This window comes from Hyaena hyaena, unplaced genomic scaffold (genome assembly GCF_003009895.1).
Source record: "Hyaena hyaena isolate Hyena2069 unplaced genomic scaffold, ASM300989v1 scaffold_148, whole genome shotgun sequence".
In the NCBI taxonomy this organism is placed as follows: Eukaryota; Metazoa; Chordata; class Mammalia; order Carnivora; family Hyaenidae; genus Hyaena; species Hyaena hyaena.
In genome coordinates this window covers 1,517,268-1,545,050 of record NW_024080780.1, presented here as the reverse complement: position 1 = coordinate 1,545,050, position 27,783 = coordinate 1,517,268, and the positions used below count along the sequence as shown (strand labels likewise).

Below are 27,783 nucleotides of genomic sequence, written 5' to 3'. Positions count from 1 at the left end.
ATCAAAGACAGCAACGCAGAAACAGTTGTGGACAGCAAGGACTATACTGTCATGAAAGGGAGGTCACATCCACCACTCTCCGAGATTCCCACGTGAATATTTTTAAAATCTACTCCATGTGGGTGAAATTAGCCTGGAACTCATTAAATTTCTTCCTCAATTTATGTGAACAGAACCCTATACTCTCTGGTGAAAGAAAAGACATCAACACGTTTTCTTCTTAAATAAAAATGGGTGCTTCAAGAGAAACTGATAACTGGAAAGGACGTGCTCCTTGTGGAAAAGATTAATACTGGAGATTCTTAATTAGTAGGGATTTTCTCAGTCCTTTTATGGCTTCTCTTTGTGCCTTTCCACTCTTGAGTTTTTCGTATTTACTGGCACTGAAAGCCGATGAAGTCAGATCTACTTTAGGGTGGAAAATCTGCAACTTGGTAGCACATGTGGGAAACTTTAGTAGAGCAGGTCACTGGTGAAACTTTGTGCTGTATGTAACATGCTGGGATTATGGTCAACCGAGGTATCTCTGTGCAGAGAGTATACACACCCATACAGAAGATCATGATCCCAATCTGCACTGATGTGCACATACATGAAAATGCCTGAGTCCCCAGGAGCTTTCTTCAGTGGGGATGAGCAGCCACGTCCGCCTCACATTTAGGATGTGGCATAGAGCCGAGAGCACCGGAGCTGATTCCCTTCCACCAAGTTAGTAAGCACATGGCTTCCCACCAGCTGGACTCAGGAGGAGCCATGTTTCCTTTCTGCTGCAGGTCAGCACTCTCCACCTTCTGCTCCCACTCAGAGTAGATCACCTTCTCATTGCATATTCCTATCCTATCTAGCTGCCTTAGAGGCACATTCCTGTTCACCATGCCAGGCTGGCCCATTTCAGCACGCTCCTCCATTGAAGGCACTTAAAGTACAGAGAAGAGCAACCTCTGGCTTTCCTCCTGGGTCTCCACTCACTAGTGGTGAGATCCAAGCATGTTATATTCTTAATTTGTAAACTGGCATAATAATGATTCCCTAACAGGGTTCTTGTAAGGACTCAGTGCAATAATATACATAAAATGCCTGGGTTTTGTAGATGGTCTATAGACAGGGTGTCTTCATACTCTTCCTTCCATTCCCAGAGGAGTTAGTGATAACTCTATCTCTAGTTTAGTTTTCCATCATCTATGATACCAGTAACTATGCCTGGCCCATAATAGATGCTTCATAAACATCATTTTAATTAATAATTAAATGAAATCCAGCTGATCATATATCATCAAATTGTGGTTGTAGAGGGCGAACCTGGCTTCTTATACAGAGGCACTTGGAATATATATGACAGGCTGACCATGTGCCACAGTCTCTAGAAAGGGGACCCTCACAATGTGCTGCACTACACAGGATCAACTCCTACAGAAGGGCAGCTAATTTTCTGTGGGCGACAATCCACCATGCGAGAACACCAGCAGGCAAGGTTAACAGAACCATGGCACCAGCTTTCTCTTCTGTTCAGAGCTCGGCTGCTGTCTTCTAGAAAAGCCTGTGCTCCTACCTCAACTTGGTCTTACAACCAGAGGTTGGACGACCTGGGGAATGAGGCTGACTCTCACCTTCCCATTGAGTCAGTACAGATGTGCTTTGGCTGGGTGTTCACACAACTGTCACGAAGCTGTGCTCCCCACACACTGTATACAGTGCATTTCACCTTCCAACCTGCATATGACAGGCAAGAGATGGCTTTGGTTCATCAGAAGAGCATGAGGATTTGCTTTCTGCCTTCTAGTTTGAGCTACTATGATTGCTCTTTTAAAAGACGATAGAAGTAAAGGTGCTCCTGTGTGGCTCAGTTAAGTGCTCGACTCTTGGTTTCGGCTCAGGTCATGATCTCACTTTTTGTGAGTCTGAGCTCCATGTTGGGCTCCATGGGGTGGTGCGGAGCCTGCTTGGGTTTCTCTTTCTCCCTTTCTCTCTGACCCTCCCCTGCTCGCTCTGTCTCTCCTGAAATGAATACATAAACTTTAAAAAATTATAGTAAAAGACAATAGAAATATGGACAAAGCTAATGTCTGTCTGGTAATATTCCTGCATATGTGGCTTGTTAGGCAGCCAAACTTAGGAACTCGTGCTTGTGTCTGATCTATCTGAAGGCTGTGATAGCAATGACATTTCCTGTTCAAGTGGTTAGCTAGGTATTGGTTCTACGTTCATCGCACCCAGGCCCAAGACACCTGGTGTTATCTTGGCAAGGCTGGTTAGGCCACAGAAATAGTCAGTGTTAAATAATATCCAGGGAGCAGAACCGTACCACTCTGGAAACTATGATATAGTCCATGGAGTAGCATTCATTACCACGTAGCAAATACTACCTTGAACCACATTCCAATGAGCTCTGTTACTGGAAGGCACTTTGTCAAAAGGTGTAGTGCAGAGAGCCTGGAAATGAAAATCAACAGATAAAGACCATGGTCCCACTGTGCCAGCTCACTGGCTGCTTGGCCTTGCCAGGACACTCACCCTTGTTGGCTCTTACTTCTCTAACTATACAAACAGGGCACTGTACTGGACACTCTCTATGGCTCCTGTCAGTACCAGCACCCCATGAATCATTTGGGCCCAGAGACCAATGCTTTTCTAAGAGGAATCCAATGGTAGGGACTGCACTGCTCCTAAGCATTTAAGTGGTTAAAGAATGCTTGAATTTGTTGGTCATTGACTATGGAAATGGGAAATTAACAAGCCAAGTTGAGGAAAATTAATATGCTAATGAGCAAATGTGAGAAGACAATGGAGGTCGGATTTAAACAGTTTTCAAAGATAGGCTCCAAGGACCTAAATTTGAATAAGCACATCAGAGAGTAAAATAAACCCAACGTCCAAAAGAATGAAATATTATCCCTAAAATTGGGAGCTCTCAATATCATGTGCAAGGTGCAGTTAGAATTCTCCACTGGTAACCTGGCCCTCACTGGACTTCTCCAGAAAGTGAGAACAAGAAGAAAATGAAGGAAGTGGGATGGCCAGAGGGCATTTCTTGATATTTGGAAACTAAAAATGAAAGTTTTGGAAATAACTCCTGAAATAAAATGTCTGAGTTGATTTTGGCCTGAGTTTGCTACTCTCCATAAATTTTGGCAACTCTATGCTGTCAGACAGGAGAATATGTCTATGTAAATAGGAGAGCATAAGGAATGAAATTTCATGACTGATATAAATTGGTTGAAAATAGGAATTTACGTGCGCTGGTGTCTTTTTCCCATGGCCCCCTAGTGGAGCTCCGGTTTTCTAGAAGTATTGCCTTTTATTTCCCATTTCTGCAGATAAACCTTCAATGGCTCCACAATCCCTGTACGTTTCAGTCTCCTCCTATTCACAACTGTCTACAATTGGATGTTGATCTATAATTGGATGTTCTGATTTTCTCTCTTACTACCTGAGAAGGAATGAGTGTCTGTGATAAAACAAATCAACTTGTGAGTCAGCTCTGAGTTTTGATTCTAGCTCTGACATTCACAAACTGTGGACCTTTCGAGCCTCAGGTTCCTTCTCTGTAAAATGGGACAGTGTGTCTCCGTGTTGGCACTATTGACATTTTGGGTACAATGAGCTGAGCAGCATCCCTGGACTCTACCTGGGATTCCGAGGGCATACCAAGAGCACACCCGTATTTAGAACAACCCAAAATGTTTACAGACCTCACCCAAAGTCCCCTGTGGGCCAAAATCACCCTAGGCCGAGTGTCTCTGAGTTGGGGTATTTATGCTTGTCTCATGTGTCACTGGGAGCATGTGACATAAGGAGAAGAAGCTCCTGGTATGGTCTGGGCCCAGTAGTTGCCTACACACCTTCTCTCTCGATTCCAGAATGGGTGAAAATGCTGGGGACCTTCAAAGACTCCATCTATCTCCTCCTGTGTCCCTGCAGCATCTGCTCAACATGGGGACCTGATCTCTGTTCAGTACCTGATGATGGTGACCGCCTTTGAAAACCTAACTTTAAGTGACATAGATAAGGAAGAGGAGGGACAGGATCCAAGGTATGGTTTTAAAATCCCAGTATAGGGGCACCCAGGGGGCTCAGTCAGTTAAGTGTCCAACTTCGGCCCAGGTCATGATCTCATGGTTCATGAGTCTGGGCCCCATATTGAGCTTGCTGTTGTTAGCATGGAGCTGGCTTTGGATCCTGTGTCTCCCTCTTTCTCTGCCTCTCCCTCTCTCTCTCTCTCAAAAATAAACATTAAAAAAATTAAAAATAAATAAATAAAATCCCAGTATATTAAAAACAGATATTACATATTTATTAAGCCATGTTAGGAGAAAATTTTCCAGACCGAATCACTACTAATCACATTATAGTTCATCGCCATAGAACAATATTTTATTACATTAGATTTCTGGTGATTCACCATAAACCCGTAAGTACAGTAAGGATGAGTCTATAAAACAATAATACCCTAGGTAATTGAAAAGCGAAAAAGATGGTAAAATCTGAAAAACATTTCTATTTTAGTTTTGGCCAAAGAGGCAGAGGCAAACAACTTAAATCAGGCTCAACAATCAAACAAATGTAGCACTTTTAGAAAGAAAAGATAAGATAACCGCCCCCCCCGCCAAGTGAACACCTGGCTAATGTGAGTTGCTCCCTTATAAATTCATGAATGGACAAAGTAGTAGAAATGTGTATATCATACCATTCACCACAAAACATCTCTTTGCAAATGAAATTAGTGGACACATAAGGGTGTTATTGCCTGTTCTGTATAAACATGGTACTTAACAATAAATGCCCTCAGAGACATTTTTCTGATCCCTCAGAGCTAACTACCATACAAGGGCTTCAGCTACAAAACCACCAACTTTCTCCTGCAAATGCTTCTTTCATCCACTGAATACCAAATACTTTTACTGACCCAAATATTGACTGAGTGGTTTAGTGCAGAATAATCCATTATCTTTGCTATCGATGATGACGATGTGTTATTTATGGTTGTTTTTCATATGATGAATTGTCTGAATGTTTGACACATCTTAATTTATATGTATATTACACATATATTATATATATGTATATACACACACATATCTCCATTTTTTTTCATTCTCTTAATAGCTATAAGGCTGAAGTTTGCTATGGTTCTCTTAGAGTGTTATAGAATTTTAATGTGAAAAAAGAAATGGATTAAGACTGACTATGAAGCCATGAACTTGGAAAGGAATCCAAGCTGCCATATTGATGAATGCTACACTTTCTTGAGTCTGTATGCCAGCTTGTAACAACTGTTTAACTTGTCTGTTTTTATTTCCTCAATTTATGGCTGTTGGTCCTTGAAACAGAAACATTTCAAACATATGCATCAAATAATTATACACACATATATATATCAGAAACTGTATGTTATATACTGGAAATCACCCTTTGCAAGTCATCTTTACATATATCTGTTAGTAGTTAAAAAGATTCAGAACTTTACTGGAGGAGACAGGAAATCATTTTTTTAAATGTATAATTAAACTAAACTGAAATGTGTTAGTTTCCCACTTTGCCTAGGACCACAAGAAAACATTCATTACTTTTACCAACTCCCTTGCTAATAGACTCTGAATAATTCCTGATTTCTAGAACAGTGGTTTTCAACCTGTGTTCCTAAGAGTTCTAGGGTTCCACAGCCCTATGTCGGGGGCTGCCTGGGGAACAAAGTGGAGGCCATGGAGTTGGGTTTGGGGGCTCTTCTATGCTCTCTCCCAATCAGCACACCTTCCATTCAATCTAAAACAGATGGAATCAAAAGATTTCAAAGAGAATCCACCACGGGAGCCAAAAGTTACCATGAGCTTCTGATGATGTGCGGAATGACAGCTTGGAGAAGGGAGTCTGAATTCTTAAAATCTTTCGTACTCATGTGAAACCAGCTTTTAGGAGAGGAGAGAGGAGGGAAAGGGGATGAAGGGATTGGCAGAGGAGAGAGTTTCCAAGGACAGGATTTACAAGAAGTGAGCAGGACATACACTTTCTCTGCCACCAGGTTCTGTGGCAAATGGCAAGTAAAGCCTGAGAGATCATTCCTTGGCTGAGATGTACAGAGCCTCAGGGCTGGTAGTCATGCCAGGGCACCATGAGTGTTGGAGATAAAAGGCTCTGTGGTGGCAGAGCAGTGGAGGGGACCATTGAGATTCTGCTGATGTTCAGGGAGAGAAAATGGGTCCAGAAGTGCCTTGGGCCTGACTGTGGAGATGAAGAGGGAAGCTGGAGGTGGGGTCCAGAAGGATATGCATTTTGCTTAACATAAGGGTCAGGCATGATGTCCCCTACCGAAGTAGGCAGATAATGCCTATTCAAGTATGCAGGGGCCCATCAGCCTGAAGAGAGCTTTGAGGGTATGAAATCCCCCCACAAGCTGCTACACCTAGGAAACAATCAATGAGCTGTGCAACGCATTTGAGTGGAGAATCTTAACTAACTGAGATATATACTTGGAAAAGATTTCCCCCATAAATTACCAGTGGTGTTCTTTTTATTGAATCATGAGAAACACCCTAATTGATACCTCATTGTTGAGTCATAGTTGTGAGGACTTTTCCAGCCCAGTTTATACACCAATCTCTTATTCAGTTCAAAGCTTTCTCCACCTGCTGGATTTATGGCTCAAATGGCTTTCAGAGAGCAGTTGTGTGTGGTCTCTGCTCTTATTCCCAAGAAACCCCGGCTATAGTTCACTGGTCAGAGCTTACTGACACATTCTCCTCTGCTTGCCCAAAGAATCATCTTTCCCAAACATTCACACACGCACGCGCGCGCGCACACACACACACACACACACACACACACACACACAGATGGTACCTATGGAGACTTCTACTTAGGACTTCTTAATGAACTGGCCAGGCAACTTGGTTGGAAGAACTCTTGGAAACAACTTTGCAGAAAATAAGTTTAAAACAGAAATATACATGCAGGTTAAGAGCACAGACTCTTGGGCCATATTGCCAATTCTAACCATACTGATTTGGGAAAAGTCGCTTAGACCCTTAGTGCCTTCGCTTCCTCATCTACAATCTGGGAATTGTAACTACACCTCACATGTAGGACTGTTGTGAGGAAAATTATTTTAAAAGGGTTTACAACAGTGGTTGGCTCTGAAGTGTTGGCCACCATTATCATTAATAACACTATGACCTCAGCTGGGCTTGGACCCAGTACTTACTATACCAATGATGATGGGAAAACAAACCTTCAGCACCTCTCCAAATGAGATGGCTGAATAATGTCCTCCATGCCCTCTTTGGGTTAGGGTTTACAGATGGCGGCTGCGGCAGTGGAACGGGGGGCACCCCTACCTGACGCCATACGAGTGACAATGGGTAACAACGGGTAAAACCTTTTTGGAAGGCATCATTAGCGTATTGTTTATAATTTAATGTGTGTAAAACTTCAATCTCAGGCATTTTTAGTTTCTGCAATTTATCTTCCCCCAAATACTTGCATACATGCAGAAAATAAATATTCAAGAATATCTACTGAACCACTGTTTATGATGACCCAAGACAGGCCTTTAATAGCAGTTGGTTAACTGTCATAAATAAATCTAATTTAGTTTATAGTCACTAAAAAAGAATTTGATACTCATGGGAGTAAATAGCCAAGTAGAAAAACAGCACAGGTTGTAAACAATGTGTATAGCATGATCCCATAAAACAAAACAAGACCAAAATACAAAAAAAAAAAAAAAAAAAGAAAAAAAAGAAAGAAGGAAGGAAAGAAGAGAAAATGAAAGAAAACAATAAAAACACATGTGCATCTTAGCATATGCATGGAACACCAGTTGAGAAAATATATGCCCGACAATTATCAGTAGTTATTCTGGGAGTAGAATTACCTTGATATTTCTATGTTACATATCTCTTTATTCCCTAAATACCTTAAACTCTAAGTAAACATTACCTTTGTAGTTAGTTAGAAAAACAAAACTATTACATATATATGAAATATATATGTATATATATATGTATTATACATATATATTTTAAGAACAATCATAGACTTTGGGATCAGGCAAGCTTGGGCTCAAATTGTAACTTTACAAATTTTTGGCAGTGTGAAGATGGACAAATAAAAATCTCTGCATCTTTAGTTCCCTTAGCATTCAAAGGGATGATATAAAATTCACCTTATTTGATGATATCAAATTCTTACTTGATGCAAGAATTAAGTAAAGTAGCAGATTTAAATTTCCTATCACAAAGCCTGGCATACTATCATGGTCTCAAAAATGTCCGTTCTCTTCCGTCCTTCTGTGCTAATTATAAAATATCTACATACTAAGCTGTTTGTCTTTAAACAATAGAAATAATATTTCTCAATAATGATTTAATTTTACTATATGACTGACACAAGTTTAATAGATAAAATTTATGATAGTCCTATCTTCAACATATCACTTTTCCTAAGATCCTTTTTACTTTAGAAGTGATTAGAAAATATGTACATTAATGTGTATAGTGGTTAACTTACCTGTACTATTTTACAGTCTGCCCTTCAGGACAAAGTACAGACAGAAGTTTTATATTTCAACCCATCTACAAGCACTGCACAGTATAAGAGTTATTATTTCATTGTAAATTTTTATAAATATGTATTTTTGTGAATTTATATAAATATAATACATATGTAGAGAAACTACTTCACATTAACAGTGGCAATCTTAAAATACAAAATTGCAGGAAAAATTTTTTAACTCATTTATATTTTACACATTAAAAAAGTTTTAATATGGGGTGTTGGCTGGCTCAGTCAGAAGAGCATACGACTCTAGATCACAACGTTATGAGTTCAAGGCCCACATTGAGTGTAGACGTTCTGAAAAAAAAATAACAAACTTCAAGATAAATTTTTAATGTATATTTCTTGAAATAAAAAATGTACACTAAAATACTGTAAAATTTTCTTTACTTACATTTAAAATATGTAGAATTCAGTACAGATAAAAAATAAACCAGGGTCTTTGATAATCTTTTTGTTTTTATTTTCTATCAAAATTGTCAGGGCAAACCTTCAAGCTAATTGTATTCCTGATTTGAATGAGGTCAACTAAAACTCTGCAAAGGAAGTGAGAACAATAGATTCTGACTTGTTTCTAACATTAGGAAATACACTGGTCTTATCATCACCGCGGTGGACTAATAAAACCTTGGTTTCATTATAAACAATTAAACAAAACATTGGTCAACTAGGGGATGGGTACTATTTAGGGAATATACTATGTGCTTTTTGCAGCATTTCTGAGTCTGTTAGGATTGAGCAGTTTAACCTAGGAGGTTTGTGAGAAAAAGAGTAACCATCACAGTGCCTACTCATAGAACTGGACTCAAAAATTCTGTTCAGTTCATATAAAGAGAAGTTGCTGTCAGTGATGGAGGCTGTTTGCTGCTGGTTTCTGAGCAGAATGATCTATTCTGTGCTGAAAGCATAAATATGTCATAGATAGGACAGCATGTGGAAAAGTATGAAATATACTCTCAGCATGTTCACATTCAAAAAGGATTAAAAACTTCATCCAGTTTAACGTCTCCTCTTTGATAGAACAGCACCTGATTTGAATAGGAACGTTTTCTTGAACCTGAACCTGAACCTGAGCCAGATATCCCAACTTAGACTTCTTCCTTCTCTTCTTTCCACCAAAACATGCTAATGTAATTAACATTCAGGTAAGGTTGCATGGTACGATTGCCTATACAGATTCCAAACCCTACTGAATGACAGGATGGTTAACATGCTGGGTAACTGGGTGTTTATTTTAAAAAAAGTCTTTCAGAATTTGTTATTTTCACATTTAGGCTGACCTATTCATTATAGTCAACTATAAAATGTACATATTTAGGGGGAGGACAAGCACTCAGCATTGCACACCCAAATGAAGCAAGCGTGCCTCAGCTCTCTACAAATATTTGTCAGATAAATTGTTAACAGATGGTTATTTACTATATGGATTTCACAGCTCCTTTGCCTCTCTCTCTTATTTCTGCTTCATATTCTGGTGCCAGAACCATTTCTCTCTAAAGGCGGAAAGATGAAATCAGAGTAAAGAAACTCCCAAGTGGTCCACTTTATTCTATTGAACATTTTGGTCCAATGGCTTGGCAGAGAGAAACTTTGTAAATGCTGATGAAAACAATCTGTTGCATCTCTGTCACTGTTCATTAAGAGCGTCGAAAGGATCAAATATCCATATGTCATTCAAGAAGATAGCCGGTGTTAGAAATGCAAAATTTAGAGTCGTGTCCCTAACAAATTCAAGCTCCACACAACCGCAACTGCCATATTGATTTTTCTCAAACCATCAATTCAGGGGAAATTTCAAGTTCCTGCTCATAAATGCAAAACCCTTGTTAAATTGCACTCTTGCCCATACCCTTAATTACATGTCTGGCCCCTTCCTGCCCTGCATTTGATATCAGAGCTCCGAACAGCTGTACTCCCAAGTCAGAGCATGAGTGCACTTGAAGGTGCACCAAGGGCTTGGACTGGAGAAAGGCAGGGGGCTATGCTCCTCCAGGGGGTGTCCTCCCAGATACCCCACAGTAAACATCTCTGTAGCCATCCTCAGTGGCCAGGATTCAGTGTCATGGCTCAGGTCTCAGGAATACATTCCTCTCCTCCACCTCTCACTATCCCAACCCTTTGCCCCAAGTCCCATTTCTCAACTCATGGCCTTTGCTGAGCTGTGGCCTCTCTTTGGTAGGTCCTCGGGTCCCTTCCTTCAGCCAGCTGCTACTTTCTCATCTTTTAAATCCCTGTTCAAGATGTCATCTCCTTGAAAAGACAAAAGCACATCCAGAGACTACACCTGGAGTCCCACTTCTCCAAACCCACTCTCCGCATTCACTGTGTTGTACCAGCGCATAGCGCTTCTGACCACGGACTCCCAAGTGAGTATATCTGGACTCAACTCCTGGCTCCTTCGTTTGTCGGCAGGGTCAGGTTCCTCTTTTGTTAAATGGACATAAGGGTAGAATCTACCTCGAGAGAGAAGGATTAAATAAACCAACACCTCTGAAGTTTACAACAGTGAGTCCTTGGTGTGAACTCTGAACACTGTTGATTTCCTCTCCACCCTTGATAACCCAGTTTATTTTTCTCAGGAACAGACTTCTTAATTATTTGTATATCCCTCTTCCGATGCATACTGCTTGGCATCTATAGGCGCCATGTACATGGGGAACCAAACTAAACTCGTAAGAGTAAGAAAAATAATTTCAAAGTCTTAGAATGACTGGTCCTACAACTGGAAATACCTGATCAACACTTGGTTCCAAGTTTGCAGAGTAGGGAAGCATTCTATGGTGGTGTAGGGAGCCACTTTTTCCCAGGAAGGAAACAATTAAACATTTCAGACTCTACCCTTGACTGTAAACATAGTCTCCTTCAATGGCACAGTCCTTACATAGCTTCTGACTAATACCCCAAGGCTTTATGTTCTTGCAGGGTATTCAATTATAGTTTTCAACAGAAAGTGTAAATTACAGGATGCCTGATAAATTCATCCAAAAACGCTAAGAAAAACAGATGGTATTTTCCAAATCTTATCAAATGATTCCCTTTCTCCTCACTCACCAGGGTAGCTTTGCGCCAAATATGATGGAAAAGTAATTTGCCTGCCCCTGATCATTTACACACTCCAGAGGGAGGGGCTGTCGGAGTAAGTAAGATATATTGATTTCCCACACACTGCTCTCTTCCTTCTCTGGGTGGTTAAAACAAAACAAAGTATTTGATTTCCTCCATTTTTCTACTGATGAAAGATGACAGATCCAATAGTTGAGCTCACAAATGGAAATCTTTATTATGTATGATTAGAATCTTTCTCTCTGTTTCCACTGTAACCAATCCAATATTGGAGAGATATTCCCAAGTCTGCAAGGATAGTGCTAAGGGAGCTACTATTGAGCAGGGACTGGTAGATTTTTCACCATGATGTCATCTCCTTGCATACTCCAAGAGCTGGCCAGCTGTGACCTTGATGAGATGGACAGGGCATGCAGAGAGAGAATAGGCTGTGTGTGCTTAGTGGTTAGTATCCTAGATATCTGTTATATTCTAGACATATGCCTTACTAATGAAAAGTGAACTGGTTATAGGTCTTTTAGTGAATTAAGAACCTGCCTTCGAAGAAGGCCCCTGGGCAGCTGCATGTAGGAAAAACTGCTGGTTTCCTATTTATATGTATTTTTTTTGTTTTGCAGTTTGTAGACTCCTATTTTCCATTTTGCTATTTATTTCCATGAATCTGACAAGCTTATAGTAATCCTTACATATCCTTAGCTCCCCCAAACTACATTAACTACCTATTAGAATGCAGTAGGAAGGAATTTAAACTATAAGATGAGAGACATGGGAAATAATATTTATTCAATTCATGTAGATCTATCCTTGGGAATCACAGTGACTAAATCCCTCCCACTCTTAGGCATTAACAGGAGGGAAAAGGTGGCCTTATGCTGCAGGGTGTATATTAAATGATTGGAATGATCCATTATTTCATTAATTCCAATAGACTTCTGTTGCTGATAAAGTAAGTTCTAGCCTCTTGGAAGACAGGGAAACCAGGACAAGTTCCCAAGAGCCCACATTCCTGGGGGTAAGTCCTGTGGTGACTCAAAGCGTGCGCTACTTTGTGAGTGACTCTAAGAGAAAGTCTGTTCACAAGTTGGACTTCATTTTGCACACACACAGGTTACAACAGGAAAAGAGGATATCGTTGGCTCGTTTTCAGACGGAAAGTCCTTGACAGATGAAAAATTCTCTGAACAGTGGTGGGACTCTCCAAAAGCCAAGGAATGCCACAAAAAGGTGGGGGGGGTTGCTGATTGTGAGCTGACCTGGCAACATGTTCTCCAGGAAATGGCCGGGTGTGTGTATCCCTGCAGATGGCATACAAAACAGCTCCAAAGCAATGTTTTCTATCAGGCAAGGCTGCATTTCAGAGTTTAGTTTTCCAAAGGAAAAAGGAATAACCCTCAAATACAGCCCTTTTGGAAAGAGGCGGGGCAGCTTTCGGAGCAGATAAGTTAGTAGGCGCCCCTGTGCTCTGGTCACCGAGCAGAAGTCCACATGAGAACATGAGCAGGGTGCACAGCGTTCCTCTGAAAGGAAAATCCTTACTCTTCTAGGATTTTTTATTTTTATTATTTATTTTTTAATAAATATTTTTGAAAGAACACTTGCTATCATTCCCAGCACCTATGTTCTATGAAAAATCTGTAATTCTTAATTATAATATCAATAACTTTAACAAATATCTGACCCTTAAGAAACCCTTCTACCCTGTCATTCAGGAGATGACGTGGACATGATCACAGTTCACTATGGCTGGGTAAGTGGCCTCCCTGTCAGCCCCTAGTAAGGTCCAGCATTGATCTGCCTAATCTGGGAGACTTTTCAAAGATGTGTCCCCTTCTCCACAGAAGCTGTGGTCCAAAGGGTCAATAAGATGGAAATTATTTGGCAAGAGAATGTTCAAGAGACGCTAGACTAGGAGCTTAGCTTTTAGAGCCTGACAAGGGAGGAATATTATACAATGTCTTTTCAAATTTATAGCTCTTCCACATAGAATCACATTTGGGATTTTCCCTTGAATTTATCAATCCAAAGTTTTCAAACACTTTCCTGTCGTTGTCTATATTGCAACATATATAAAGTTTTCCTGCATTCAGAGGGAATAATTACTAATTTAAATTGAAGTTGTTTAAGAGCCTTCATGGGTGATCACACTTTTCCAGGGTGTCATGATATATGGACACCTCAGATGGCTACGCTCTAACATGTACAGGCAGAATCGCAGGTGCTTTCTGCTCCTAGAAACAGAGAGCTGGGGTTCAAACCCTTGCTCCACCTCTGCCTACCTAGCATATCTGGTAAGCTGACTCCTCACTCCATACCTCAGTTTTATCAGCTGTATAATGGAGACAGTAAGATACTTCACTCCTGGGAGCACTGAATGAATTAAGATCTATGAATTTTTGAGAACAGGTAAGGCAGAAGCAGAAAGACTGTCATGGACTTCAAGTCTTCACAGGAAAATTATATCCAGATAAAAGCTATCAGAACACTATCAGTAATTTCATCTCAAGAGATGAGAAACAAAACTCACATGTAAAATATTTATATTTTGAATTATTAGTGATTTGCTCCTTCTGCTTCATTCATTCAGCTATTCATTTATCCACCAAGTATTTATTAACCTATTGAAATGTCTCTTTCAGATCCAGTGAAAAGAAGAAAAATTGATGCTACCATTTAACAGGCATATCAAGAGAGGAATCACACACTGTATAGTTAGGTGGCCTTGTGCAAATACTTAAATCACAAACCAAAGGATAAGATTTAGGAGTGAGCCAAAGCTATAAAGAGTTTTTAATACATGGAAGAATCACTTACACAAACCATACATCAATGCAGTTCATTAAACTGCACATTACTAGAGCAATAACTTATGGATTTAGTTTTAAGAATACCCCAAAAACCAGACCCCATCATGACAGCTGCCATCCTGGGTTTACTTTTCCAGAGGAGAGAATAATTCCAGGCAATAGCATTTGAAAACATTAACCCCTGGCTTTGTCTCCTTTTAAACAGCCAAAGATTCCATGCTCCAAAAAATACTGTTTGAAAAATAATGAAACCGCTAGAATTTCTGGAGAAGCAACAGAGACTCCTTCTTTTTCATGAAACAAATTTTGGGCCCTCAGCCACAACAAAAATCATGGAGTTACTTTAGCTGCACTAGAATGCTTTACAGTTAGCTGAAAGCAGCTGTAAAGCTGTAAAGTTCTGTAAAGTTCTTTCTGTCTGAGCTCAACAGTTCCATTAAAACATACATGCATGCACACACACACAATCATCTTCATTTAAGAGAGTGTTGTTCCCACCATATTGAATGTACTTTAAGACTGGAAAAATTACTTAAGTGAGGTGGGCCTGATGACATAAGGAACTGAAAAAGCCTTATAAATTATCACTGAAAGATTAGATTATCCTAAACCATTTTTCAAGGTAAACGACTATATGAGAGACAGTGTAGACTTGACAGGGTACTTTTGACAGTTAAATTTTTAGAAGTGCAATTGCTGGGTGTATCAGTTACCTACTGCTGTGTAACAAGTAATCACAAACTTAGTGGTTTTAAGGAACACAATATTGATTTCACAGTTTGTGTGGGTTGTGAGTCTTGGCTGGGTCTTCTGCTCAGGATGTCCCCAGGCCACAATCAAAGTTCTGAGCTGTGTTCTTTCTAGAGTTCAGGACTCTTTTCAAAGTTATATCATTGTTGGAAGAGTTCCCTTCCTTGTGGTGATAGGACTGAAGGACCTGCTTTCTTGCTGGCTACTCACTGGGGCCCACTCTCCACTCTTAGAGGTTGCCTGAAGTTTCTTACCATGTGATCCCCTCAAGACCAGAAGAGACTCTTTTTAGGAAAACCCCCGTCTCTTCTTTAAGGGCTCTCACCTAATTAGGTCAGGCCCAGCCATGATAACCTTTGGGTGCTTAATTGCTTCCACAAAATGTTTTCACCTTTGCAATATCGTGCAACCTAATCAAGAGAATGAGATCCCATCATATATAGATCCTGTTCACACTAACGGGAGGAATTGTGCAGAGCTAATATGCAGAGGGCACGAATCTTGCAGAGCATCTTAGAATTATGCCTTGCATCCTGGGCTAGTGTAATTTCTTAAAAATTTTGGATTGGTGTTGCCAAACTGTTCTGTCAAGAACTGGGGACAATTACCAGCCCACCCATGTATGAATTAATGTTTTAATCACTATTCAAGATAACTGGTGCTTTCATCTCTCTGTTTCCCTCAAGTTGCAACGAATCCATTTCTTAGAAGGACGGATTTTCACATAGTAGTTAACTCAGAGAGATCAGTAGAACTAGGTACCAAGTTGCATGGAAGAGGAGGTAAGGGGTGGCTCCAGCCAGGCGGTTGCCTTTGCATCTGGGAACACAGCACACACCGAGGGTGGGCGGCCAAGCTGGAGGTCAGGTGTGTCCTGCCTGAGGGAAGGAGGGAACAAGATGTATCCTGAGGCTAAGGTGGCTTAAGGAGAGACACATTTTCCTACAGGGATCCCTAGCCATTTGGATTGCCTTATATCTTATGACCCCCACACTCCCTGCCCCAGGGTGTCTCTCACTGCTCCAAGGAGAGGACAGCGAAGGCCCCGGGGAACCTGCCCAGATAGGGACAGGAGCCTGTGGATGACCCGGGAGCAGGCCCACTTCAGACACGTTACTGCCATTACCCGGGGGCACCTTAATGCCTCTGATGGGCCCATTTCAGGAGCAGCGGCTCTAGAAAGAAGGCAAGATTTGCTGCGGCAGCTGTGGCTAAGTGGAAGCAGACCTCAGTGCAAGCAGTGAAGGTAATACTTCCCCTTCCCTGGCATCTGCATGGGAAGGACTGAAGCAAAATAAAAGGCCAATATGTATGTAATTAAAGCTTCTTCCGGCAATTGCTTTCCCCCACCCTGTTAAAAACAGTAGAACTCCAAATTGCCTGCTTTCTTGGGCTGTCTGTCCCCCGTCCAGTGCTACCTAAATGGCCACGGTGGCGAGTAGCGTCTCTTTAGGCAGTGCTGGCAAGGACAAATCCAGAAAAGGAAGGAATATTTTTTTTCTATAAAAAAAATTGTTTTAACATATGGCATTTCTCCAGAACAGTAGTTACTCACTTTCTAGCCTAATCTTTGGAAAGTATACGTATTTTTGCTGCCACTGTGCATAGATTCTTTTATAAAGATGACACATCAGACATCTTTGAGATGTAAATCAGCTATAAGATTTTAAAACTTAGACCCAAAAAAGGCAATAAAATCACATGGATTATTCAGAAAGTTGCAATCTGCTGGAATTCCCAGAAATTCTCAAGATTTTTACAATCCTCTTTTAAGCTTTCGTTCATCAGATTTAGGAATTTGAGGAGAGTAATTTATAGATATTCATTTGCCTTCCCAAAAAAGTTGTTCTTTGCATACTTAGACTGTGGGACTTTATCATTCTATGACCAATCAACCACATAGAAGGAAAGATTCATAGTATTTTATTCATTTAAATATCTTCTGAATTGCTACTATGTGGAATAGACACAGAAAAGAGGCAAGATCCCTGTCCATAGGGAATTTTCATTCTATAAGAGACAGACAGACAGATAGACAGCAAGCCAATAAACACACATGCTGTGTATCTTAGCAGAAGAGGGAGGGATATATATATGTAGAGAGAGGGAGACACAGAATCTGGAGTAGGCTCCAGGCTATGAGCTGTTAGCATAGGGCCCAATGGAGGGCTTGAACCCACAACCTGAGCTGAAGTCGGACGCTCAATGGATTGAGCCACCCAGGTGCCCACGAGGGGGTATATTTTTTTAACAGAACCAAAAGCCAAGTTTATTATCTTTGTTATATTAGAAAACACAGATTTCTTAGCTCTATACATCTGTAGGAAGCTGGAGGAAAGTGAGCAAAAAAGATGTTTCCTGAAAATTATATGAAGAATTACCTAAAAAAAATGAGGTCAGTATATGGATATTTCAAAACATAACATTTTATTTGCAGAGGTGCTTCCATAGTGTCGTTTTCTCTTTTCTAATCATAGGTAGTAAAATACGGTACAACTTAAAGAAGCTAATAGTCATTTCCTTATTTGTTCCACTGAAAAGCACTAGTTCATAAGATGCCTATTTCTTGTTACAATTAAATAATTAATACACATTGGCTACAAATCATTTAAAAGAGTCACAGCAATACACGCTATTCTCACTGGCTTTCTCAAGCCACTAGTCAACCCACACTGTCTGTTCCTCTACAGAAGCTGGGTCCATTCAACCAGACACATCTCTACCTCCGATTCTGCTGAAGTCATCAAGGCTGCATGGTACTTCTGGAGACCACTAGTTCCCCGAGACAATGATATAACGATAGATGTCATTTGAGAAAGGGTCTGTAGTTTATCAGGCTTGAGAACAGAATGTGAAGGCAAGAGCATTCTTGGCCTTACGGTACCAATGCATCTCATTAACTACCATGCAGAATTAACATGCAGAGTTTCTCAAAATTATTTAAAAACAGAATCAGTGTTGTTGGTAGTGTAATTTAAGGGATACATATGCCAACAAAACTATTTTGAGAAACCATGAGTTAACATAAGCTCCACAAAAAGGTTTCTGGCACTTGATTCTTCTGGATTTTCATACCCCCTACAAAAGAAGATTGGCATCCCCAACACATCTCTAATGAAGGGAATTGACAAAAATGCTTTGTTTGCAGTCAGGAGGGATTTTAAATGCTTTGTACTTATTGTAGGGTGTCCCTTGAAGTCTGAGCTCCCTAGGACACGAGGAGACAATGAGAAAAAAATAAAAATAAAAACCAACAACAACCAGAGAACCTGATAGAAAAATGGGTAACATATATGAGGAGGGAGGCAGGTCATAGCAGAGAAAAGCTGACCATCACAGTAGTCATGAAGAGCTCTTGAACTACTTGGTACTGCAGGAAAACAACAGCCTTTAAAAAATGAGAAAATCACAGTGAAGGAAAAACAAAGAAAGAAGAAGACTCTTGGGAAATCGTGGTAACAGTTCATAAAAGGCAAAGGCGCTGTGTGGCTCACTGGCTCTCCATATTTTTAAAACAAACAAGCAAAAATAAATATGTAAGTCTAGTTATTCAGTAATAGTTGCTGTTAGCAATATACCCATAGTTTAAGCGATCTCTGTCTGTAGAATGTAGGGTAGAAAATCAGGGTTCAAAATAATGATTTTCCACAAGTTTCTAAGTCATTAAACGTCTGCAGTAGAAAGTGTGGTGGGAGAAAAACGGGGGGTCTGGGAAGATTCTCCAAGGATGACTTGCATTTCAAATGCACAGTCAAGGGAGGAGAGATGTTCATACAGGAGGGGATGCTCTTGTCCAGGGGTGGACCCAGACACCAAGTGTGGAAAGTATTTCAAGAAGGGGATGTAGCTAGCCGCGCCAAAGGTAGGAGAAATATGCACTGAGACGGACATGCAAATACTTGCAGGATTTTAATATTTGGCATTGGGAGTGGTTTCCACTCATGGTGAGCTTGTCTGATTCCCTGATATGGGGGCGAGTCACAGCCACAGGAGGAGGAAGGCCACCCCCACACCTCTCCCACACTCCAACACATCGAATCAAACGGTTGTTTTACTTCATGGCCCAAAGACACAATTCCACGGTTCACCTTGAAAATGTCAAGAGAAATGAGTATCTCCCTCATGCTTCCAAACAAGACTTACTTATCCATTTATCCTTTTTTGGCTTTGTGCTAAGTGACTGAGTTTCAAAAATCTCAAGGAAAAGAAAAACAAAAAAACTACTGCTGATCCAAGAGCAATACAAATAACTGCTGAAGACAGTCTGGATCCATAAACACGCAGCCTTGAGAACTGCAGCTGTCAGATGCTGACCTTGGATTCCCGACTTCCTATCAACTCAGTTTCAAGAAGATGCATTGTGTTCTGGGTCTTTGCCGGACTTGACTTCTAGCCATCCTTAGCTTTCAGGGTATCTTAATATTAATCACAATAATAATACTTACCTAACAGTGATTAGGTAATAGGTTATCCACAGAGAGTTGTCTAAATCAGCTCCATCTAGAATTTGGCTCAATTTCTCTTTGCTGGATTCAGTCTTAAGCAGGCTTGTCTTAAATGCCAATGGTAACCAAATATAAACATTTTGTTCAAACAAGGTTATCTTCACGAAACTTAACTGTAGTCTCTGATTAGCTGTTTGGAAGTTAAATAAAGCATATTTATGGTTGTTTTCCCCATTGATGGTATCTGGCTATATATGGGCAAAACCGTAGGTCTCTGATCCTTTAAAATGTCCTAGACTTTCTTCTGTGAACATTCAAAGAACAGGCATCACACTTAATTTTATCCAATATATGTGGTTAAAGACAAAGTGAGCATTCACTGCTTGTGTAAGGATTCTTTCTATAGTATAAGAAAACTGCATTTTCTTAAGAGAAGGAACTTGTAATTTCATAAAATAATATTATTCAAAGTATTTCAATTTATGTTGAATTTTTAATTTGAATGTTATGAGGGCTTTAGTCCAAGTTGGATCAGTGCTCTAGACTTGCACTAGAGAGTAAATGTTTGTGCTCCCACACCCCCATCAAATTCATATATTGCTATCTCTTCTCCAATGTGAGGGGATTAAGAGGTGACTAGCTTTTAGGAGGTGATTAGTTCATGATGATAGGGCCTTTGTTTACGGGATTGGTACCCTTGTAAGAGAGGCCCTGAAGAGCTCCCATCACTCTTTCCTCAACATGAAGTTACAGCAAGATAACCATTTAGGAACCAGGAAGCAAGCTCTAACCAGACACTGTATTTACTGGTGCTTTGATCTTGAACTTCCCAGCTTCGAGAACTGTGAGAAATAATTCCCCACTGTTTAAAAGCTGCCTAGTCTGTGTAATATTTATTATAGTAGCCTGAACTAAAATGTCACCAGAGCATCAGGGATCTTAGTATCATAGATTAAGGAGTGACATAATGTTTCACCCCTAGGGCACAGGGAGGGATCTAAACCTGCAAAGTCTGGATGCCTCAGTGCTTTCTTGCAAGTGGAGTGGCAGAAGATACCGAGAGCTCACAAGATGTCCAAGAAAACGTCCTGCCTGGACAAAGGGTGAAGATACAGTTGAGAGCTGCTTTCCCCCTTCTCCTGATGAGGTTCCCCTTGCAGATGCCATCACAGTATGTGACGTGGGCAGCCATGGTGAGTGGTTGACAGGAGGCTGAAAGTTGACACAGGCCAGGTCCTGTCACTCTCTGCTCCACAACTTGGATGGTGCCTCGGACTGAGTGGTGCATAACATGTCACATGGTCTGGACTCTTTATCTCTTGGACTCAGTTCTTATTTACTACTTTTTCTCTTTTCCATTTCGCTCTAGTGCACTGCTCTTCGCTGTTCATTGAACACACTGGGCACAGAGCCACTTAGAAGCTTGGTACCACCATCGCTTTTGGTGGAACACTCTCAGTGCGAATGTCTACGTGGCTCATTCCCTGTCTTAGTCCGTCGGGACTGTTATAACAGAATACCAGGGGCTGGGTGGCTTATAAACAACAGCAATTTACTTCCCACAGTTTTGGAAGCTGAAAGTCCAAGATTAAGTCACCTGTAGATTCAGTGTCTGGAATGGGACTATTTCCTGGTTCCCTTCCTGAGAAGACAGCCATCTTCTTCCTGTAACCTCACATAAAAGAAACTGCTAGGAGTTCTTTGGGTTCCCCTTTTATGAAGACACGAATCTCATGTGTCTCTACCTTCAAAATGTAATCATCTCCCAAAGCTCCCCCGCTAACCCCCACTCTGAATGCTGTAACATTACGGGTAAGGATGTCATTCTAGGGGAACATAGTCAGCTGAGAGTACCACCCTCCCCCCCCCCCACCTCATACAGGTCTTCGCTCAAATGTCACCTTCCCGATGAGGCTGACCTAGACCATCTTATTTAAAACTGCAATCTCTTTGCTTCCCATCATGGTCTTCCAGTCAATCTCTCTTCACGTAATCTACTTTATTTTCTTTTACTTTTTCTTTTTCCTCTGGGGCACTTTTCATCTCCAAAGTCTACATAATGTTTCTCATTTATCATGTCTACACAGTACTGTCTGCCTTCCTTTGCCAGATCCCTGCTGCAGAAGAACAGGGATCTCTATTTTGTTCACGGATGTGTCTCGAATCTCTGCAAACAATTTCTGGCACCTAGTAAGTGTGCAATAAATATTCAATAAAAGAATAAATGAAAGAAGATAACTGATTTGCTACTATGCAATGATAAGATATAAGGACCATGAGTGCAGAGATCATTTGGATTTTGTTCATCGTGATATACCCTCAGCACCTAAAAACAGTCCCCAGAAACAAAGAGTATGTAATTTATCAAATGAGTGAATGCATATTATTGGTGGGTGCAGGTGTCTTAAGCCTATAAATGTATTAGTAGAAAATACTGGGCCACGATTGAAGTACTTTTGTGACCCAAATCCTCCTGAGAGTCCTTTAACTTCACACAGGCACTAAAATTACCTGTTTGCAAATAAGCTGCAAAACAGATTATTCCCAAGAGAAGTCCAAAGGACTACAGCTACTTCAAAAACAGTCCTGATGACTTTTTTTCTGTTCTCCAAAAGCAAAAGCATGTGAGGATGATTTGCCCCGTGACATAATGTTCAGGTTTCCATCACAGGATGAAGAGCTCAGCGCTATTTTCCTGTGTTGTAACTGGAGATCACAGACTTTGTGGTCAGGCAGACCTGCATCAAATGCCCTCCGTACCATGTCCTGGACTGTGATTCTGAGTCACTCACTTTGTCTGGGCCTCTGCTTCCCATATTTTAAGACAACACCCAACTCTTCAGGGTAATTGTGAAGCTGAAAAAGATGTGTCCAGGAAAATACTTAGCAGGCATTTCAAAAAAGATCACTATGCACTGTACGTCCTTTCCCTGCATGATCCTATTATTTCTTTTTCTATAGTATCTATCTATCTATCTATCTATCTATCTATCTATCTATCTTAGAGAGAGAGAGAGGAAGAGAACACAAGCGGGGGAGGGGCAGAGAGAAACAGAAATCCCAAGCAAGCTGCACACCCACTGGAGAGCCAGATGTGGGGCTCGATCCCGCAACCTTGAGATCATGACAAGAGCCAAAATCAAGAGTCAATCAACTGACTGAGTCACCCAGACGCCTTTCTAATATTTCTAGTACACATTATAATTGCATAGTTATGCATAATAATACATAGTTACCTATTATAATCCTAAATAAGATTTTGTTTCTCATTCAAGGTCTAACCATAAGACCGCTCTGTTCATATTTTATTCTTGCATTTTACACAGGAAATGTATGGTAGAAAATGCCATAAGAATTGGAATTAAAATACAAGCTATTATTTCATTTCTTTCCTGTGTGCGAATCTAGCTGGTGATAACCATGATTGGTAATTAATGCTGGCTTCCTTAAAAATTATAGCATTACATCAGAATATTTACTAAAAGGGCAGAGCAATGACTCATAAGTTACCAACTGCATACATTTGAAAGATGCTAATGGTGTATATCTTTGATAAATCACGACTTGATAACTGAGCACAAGTGACCATTAGGAGATGAAACTAGTTTACAATGAGTAGCCTTGTTCCATTACTTAGAAATATTTCTTACTGAAATGTAATTAACATTTAACTCCTGGAATTCAAGAATAAGCAAATTGGTAGCCGATTAATTTGCTAATTTTTCTGTTGCCTACTTAGGTCTTTATAGATAGCACTTGCCTGATGTAAATCTTATCGACAAACGAGCACTTTTGCGATCTGCGTACTTCTAGAAGGCCAGGCTTTCAGCCTTGAGGCTAGAAGCACACACTGTAAGAGGAAATTGGGGCATCCAAGGATTGAGAACTCTGATAGGTTCACACAGCTTCAAAGTGTTGGAGCCATGATCTGAATTCCTTGAAAGAGAAGCCGCTTAAGATCATAGGATTTATAATCAGGGAGCCTTTCATTTAAGGTTATCTGGGATGCTTCTGTCCATCAGATTCAGAGCAACTGTACTTCTACCTGTGTTATGTATGTATCCGTCATGGGAGACAAAGGCCCCATTAAAAAAATCTATATACTACATGTGCTGAAGTATAATTTTCACAAACTTAAAACTATGACGTTCATAGAAATATAGAAAGAATAAATGAAAACATTTTATTTAACTCTTTAAAGGGAACCAGCAAGATGGATTCAGAACAGAATGAAAATATACAGGCAATGAGAAAATAATCTTGTCATGAGATTTCTGGATCAGATATACAATTGGGCAGTGCTGCATAGGGTAGATATATTTTCTGCAGACAAAAATCATTTGACCATACAATATGTACATGTTAATCTATAATTTCATATAATTTAGGCTATTAACCAATAATATTTAGTGAGTCCAACAAAGTGACACTCCTTAAACAAGTATACAATCCTTGGGTGAACCTGTCAAACTATGTTCCTATATGGTATCAAAATGACATGCTACCTCACTTTGCCTTATTTTCAAGTATTGTATAACTTTTCTTAGCTCCTAGCAAAGGTCTTCTTGGAAACTGAAAATAGATTAATAAGAAGAGTGAAGATAATAATGTTTTACTTACAGATAATTCTACAATTGATCATTCTATAATTTATAAATTACCTAGATAGTGAAAATGGCAAGAATGTAAGAGAGCGTGACTGTTATTTTCTAAGAGTAGGGGCTGGGTCTTCTCTATGAAAACTGTTACCAAAATACGTATTTTGAATGAAAATGATTACTTTTGTCAGTTTAGTGAAGAGCATCACGAAAGTCTTAGAACATCCATGCACTTCGGAAGCAGATGCAAAGGAGGAAAACTCACAAGTTGAAGGTGATATTCCTGACCTGGATGAGAGGGTAAACAAATCTACTTTCACTGTTACAATCTCCTTGAGGTTGAATATGGGTCTCCGTTCATCATAGGACAAATGACAGAAACTGGTCCCACTGGCAGCAAGTCAACAGTAAGACTGGAGACACATGCTTTGTGGGGCTGTCGTGTTAGAGAAGAAGACTTGTTCCATGTTTGCTGAAATTAAATTAATTGATACTGGAGCTGGTTTATCACAGCAAAGTAGAAGGAATAACCCAGTAGGGACTCCCTATAGATTTTGACTTAATCATTCTGTGTACCAGATAAAGCTTTCTGGGATCTGTTTCTGCCTGGCTCCTCTGCACTGGACAGAGAGAATTTCTATTAGCTCAAGAGTGCTGTGTGTCACCCAAGTGTCGGTCTTCTCTTTCATTGTTCCACTTGCCAAATCATCCTCAATTCAACTAGCTGTTCTCATGATGGTTAATCAGAGTGCCGTGTGATAAGAAAGGTCATTGACCTAACATAGAATCAAGATGTTTTTCAATCACACTTCTGAGAATTATTCAAATACTTTTGAATGCATAACTTCACACTGAGGTATAACAAACTGATGTTTATTTTTATTTATTTATTTATTTTTTACTGCTCCAGTCAATGAAAGGGAAACTTTATTGAGGCCCCAGGGCCTTGGGCCGGAGGCCACCCTGCAGGCAAAGGAAGAGCTGGTGGAGGAGCCTTATTTGACCTTCTTCTTGGGGCGCAAGTTGTTGGTGTGGCCGCACTTCTTCTTGCGGCAGTTGACTGCACGGGGGTGCAGGCGGGCATAACACTTGCGGCAGATCATCTTGTCGCAGTTGTATTTCTGGGCCAGCTGGTGGAGGGAAGGCTCAATGATGCCACCCCGCAGGCGGAGCACCAAGTGCAGGGTGGACTCTTTTCTGGATATTGTAGTCTGACAGAGTGCGGCCATCTTCCAGCTGTTTGCCGGCAAAAATCAGACGCTGCTGGTCAGGTGGGATGCCCTCCTTGTCTTGGATTTTGGCTTTGACATTCTCAATGGTATCACTGGGCTCAACCTCAAGGGTGATGGTCTTGCCCGTCAGGGTCTTCACAAAGATCTGCATCTCTGTGTCTGCTGGCCCGCGCGGACAGGTTCCGGGCTATCCCCTCCGCTACTGGCACGCCCACGGCTTCCCACAGCCTCCCGCCCGACCCTGGTCTGGCCCGAACCCGCAACGCCGCTGCCACCAAGCCGCTCGGGAACCTCGTTGAAGAGAAAGAGCACAAACTGATGTTTATTAAGGAACAAATGCTTTTCTTGGTTGACTTAAACCCTAGTAAGTGTGATTTCTAGAATGTATAAATAGTGGGGGAGAGGGAGGGAGGCAAACCATGAGAGACTCTTGAATGCTGAGAACAAACTGAGGGCTGATGGGGTGGGGGGGTGGGAAAGGGGGGTGATGGGCATGGGGGAGGGCACTTTTTGGGATGAGCACTGGGTGCTATATGTAAACCAACTTGACAATAAACTATTTAAGAAAAAATAACCTTTAAACAGATATAACAAAATCATATTTTATGATATTATGAGGTGGCTATTCTCTGACGTTACTTGCTTCTGTGATCCTTTGCTGACTATGTAGGCTGCACAGATAGCTTCCTGTATGAACTGCCCTCAGGGAAAGAGTAATACAAAGGAACTTCAAATAGGCTTTTGAAATTCATAGCAGGGACAACAGTCTTGAGGGCTGGGATGACTTAAATCCGCAAGAAAGGCTTGGGACTTCCAGGAAAAAGAAAGACGTGTGGGTTCTATTAACCAGAGCCTGGAATATTTAGCATACAGAGTTCAGACCATATATTCCGGAGCAGGGAGGGCATGTTAAGATTGGTGGTTCCCTTCTTACCCCAAAGACCAGGAATTGGAGTGGAAAGGATAGTAGAGATCCCGAGGGGTGGTGTAGAGAACAAGGACCATGGGCAACAGCAGAGCAAGGATGGTGGATCATGTCTTCACAAATAAATGAGACACACACAACGTGGGCTGCCGTGTGTATGGACAGATGTTTATTATCTTCTTTCCTAATGAAAGACGTTACTGCATGTCTCGGCCACCCCAACACCCTTCCTCTAACCAACCCTGGTCCACATATCCTGCCACTCCACCTCCTCACTCTTCTCTGAGGGTTTACATGGCTTTCTGCAAAGGGGAATACAGTAAATCCTTGCTTTGTGGGCATTTGTTCCACAAACATGCTTGTAACGCAAAGCACCTGTATATCAAACAGAGTTTCAAGAACCATTGGCTCAGTTGTGATCATGTGACATATGGTGTCACGTATTACTCGTATTGCAAGGCATCGCTCCTTTATCAAGTTAAAATGTATTAGAAACGTTGGCTTGTCTTGCAGAACACTCGCAGGACAAGTTCCTCGCAATTCAGGGTTTTTCTGTGTTCTCACTGCCCTCCCTAAGTGCAGCCTGGTGTGATATTAGAACACTGTTCCCTAGAATGAGTTCCAGAGAACACAGTCTGAGAAACGAACTTCTAGAATCACCCTGACATTAGCCCACTAGAGCTTTTAGGAGTTCTGTGTGGGACAGGAAAACATCTTAGTGTTTCCTTGAGTATCTGATCATATGAAATCCATTCAAACACATATCTCTTTCCCAGGAATTATATTGACATCCTGTGAGGCCATTGTTCCTTGGATTGTACTCTGGAGAACACTAGGCCAGTTTCCTGGTGGTGGGGTCAGCGTATCCTGGGGGCTGCCTCCTGGTCTAGACTTTCCAAAAACAGAAATAATACCACTGAGCACTGTTGGCAGGCATCAGATGGGACTGTGTGCTGCAAAATGCGCAGCATCTGGGTACATGGGAAAGTTCCCTGTCCCTTTCCTGTCTTGCCCTTTCTTACATACCTACTGCTAGGAATGCTCTGACTCATATCCCCCTCTGTCTACATCCTCCTCAGCCTTCAGGCTTGAAAGGCCACCATCGCCAGGAAGGGTTCAGCTCTTCTTCTGACATGTAATCTCCCTTGAGCTTCCAAAGTGTTGTTTCACTTGACCTTGGAAGAATCTTAAAGATCTTTAATATAACCAACTACTCTTTTGATGGCTGGGACTAAAAGCACTCGGCCACATATTATCATTACCTGGGTATAAGTCTATCTTCTCTATAGGCAGAAATTTCCTTGAAGAACAATATGCCAGATGTTTTTATCCTGGAATTCTCTGCATCTACAAAGAATCTTGACTAGAGGAGGCACCCACGTGTTATTTGATGGATTGAACAGATTGCTGGGAGAG

General features: G+C 40.9%; 1 protein-coding gene and 1 pseudogene across 1 annotated transcript in view; both read right to left on the bottom strand.

Moving 5' to 3' along the window:
* FBXL7 (F-box and leucine rich repeat protein 7) overlaps positions 1-27,783 on the bottom strand; it is a 393,665-nt gene that overhangs the window by 60,009 nt on the left and 305,873 nt on the right. The window lies entirely within an intron of this gene.
* Positions 25,116-25,749, bottom strand: LOC120236196 (annotated as a pseudogene).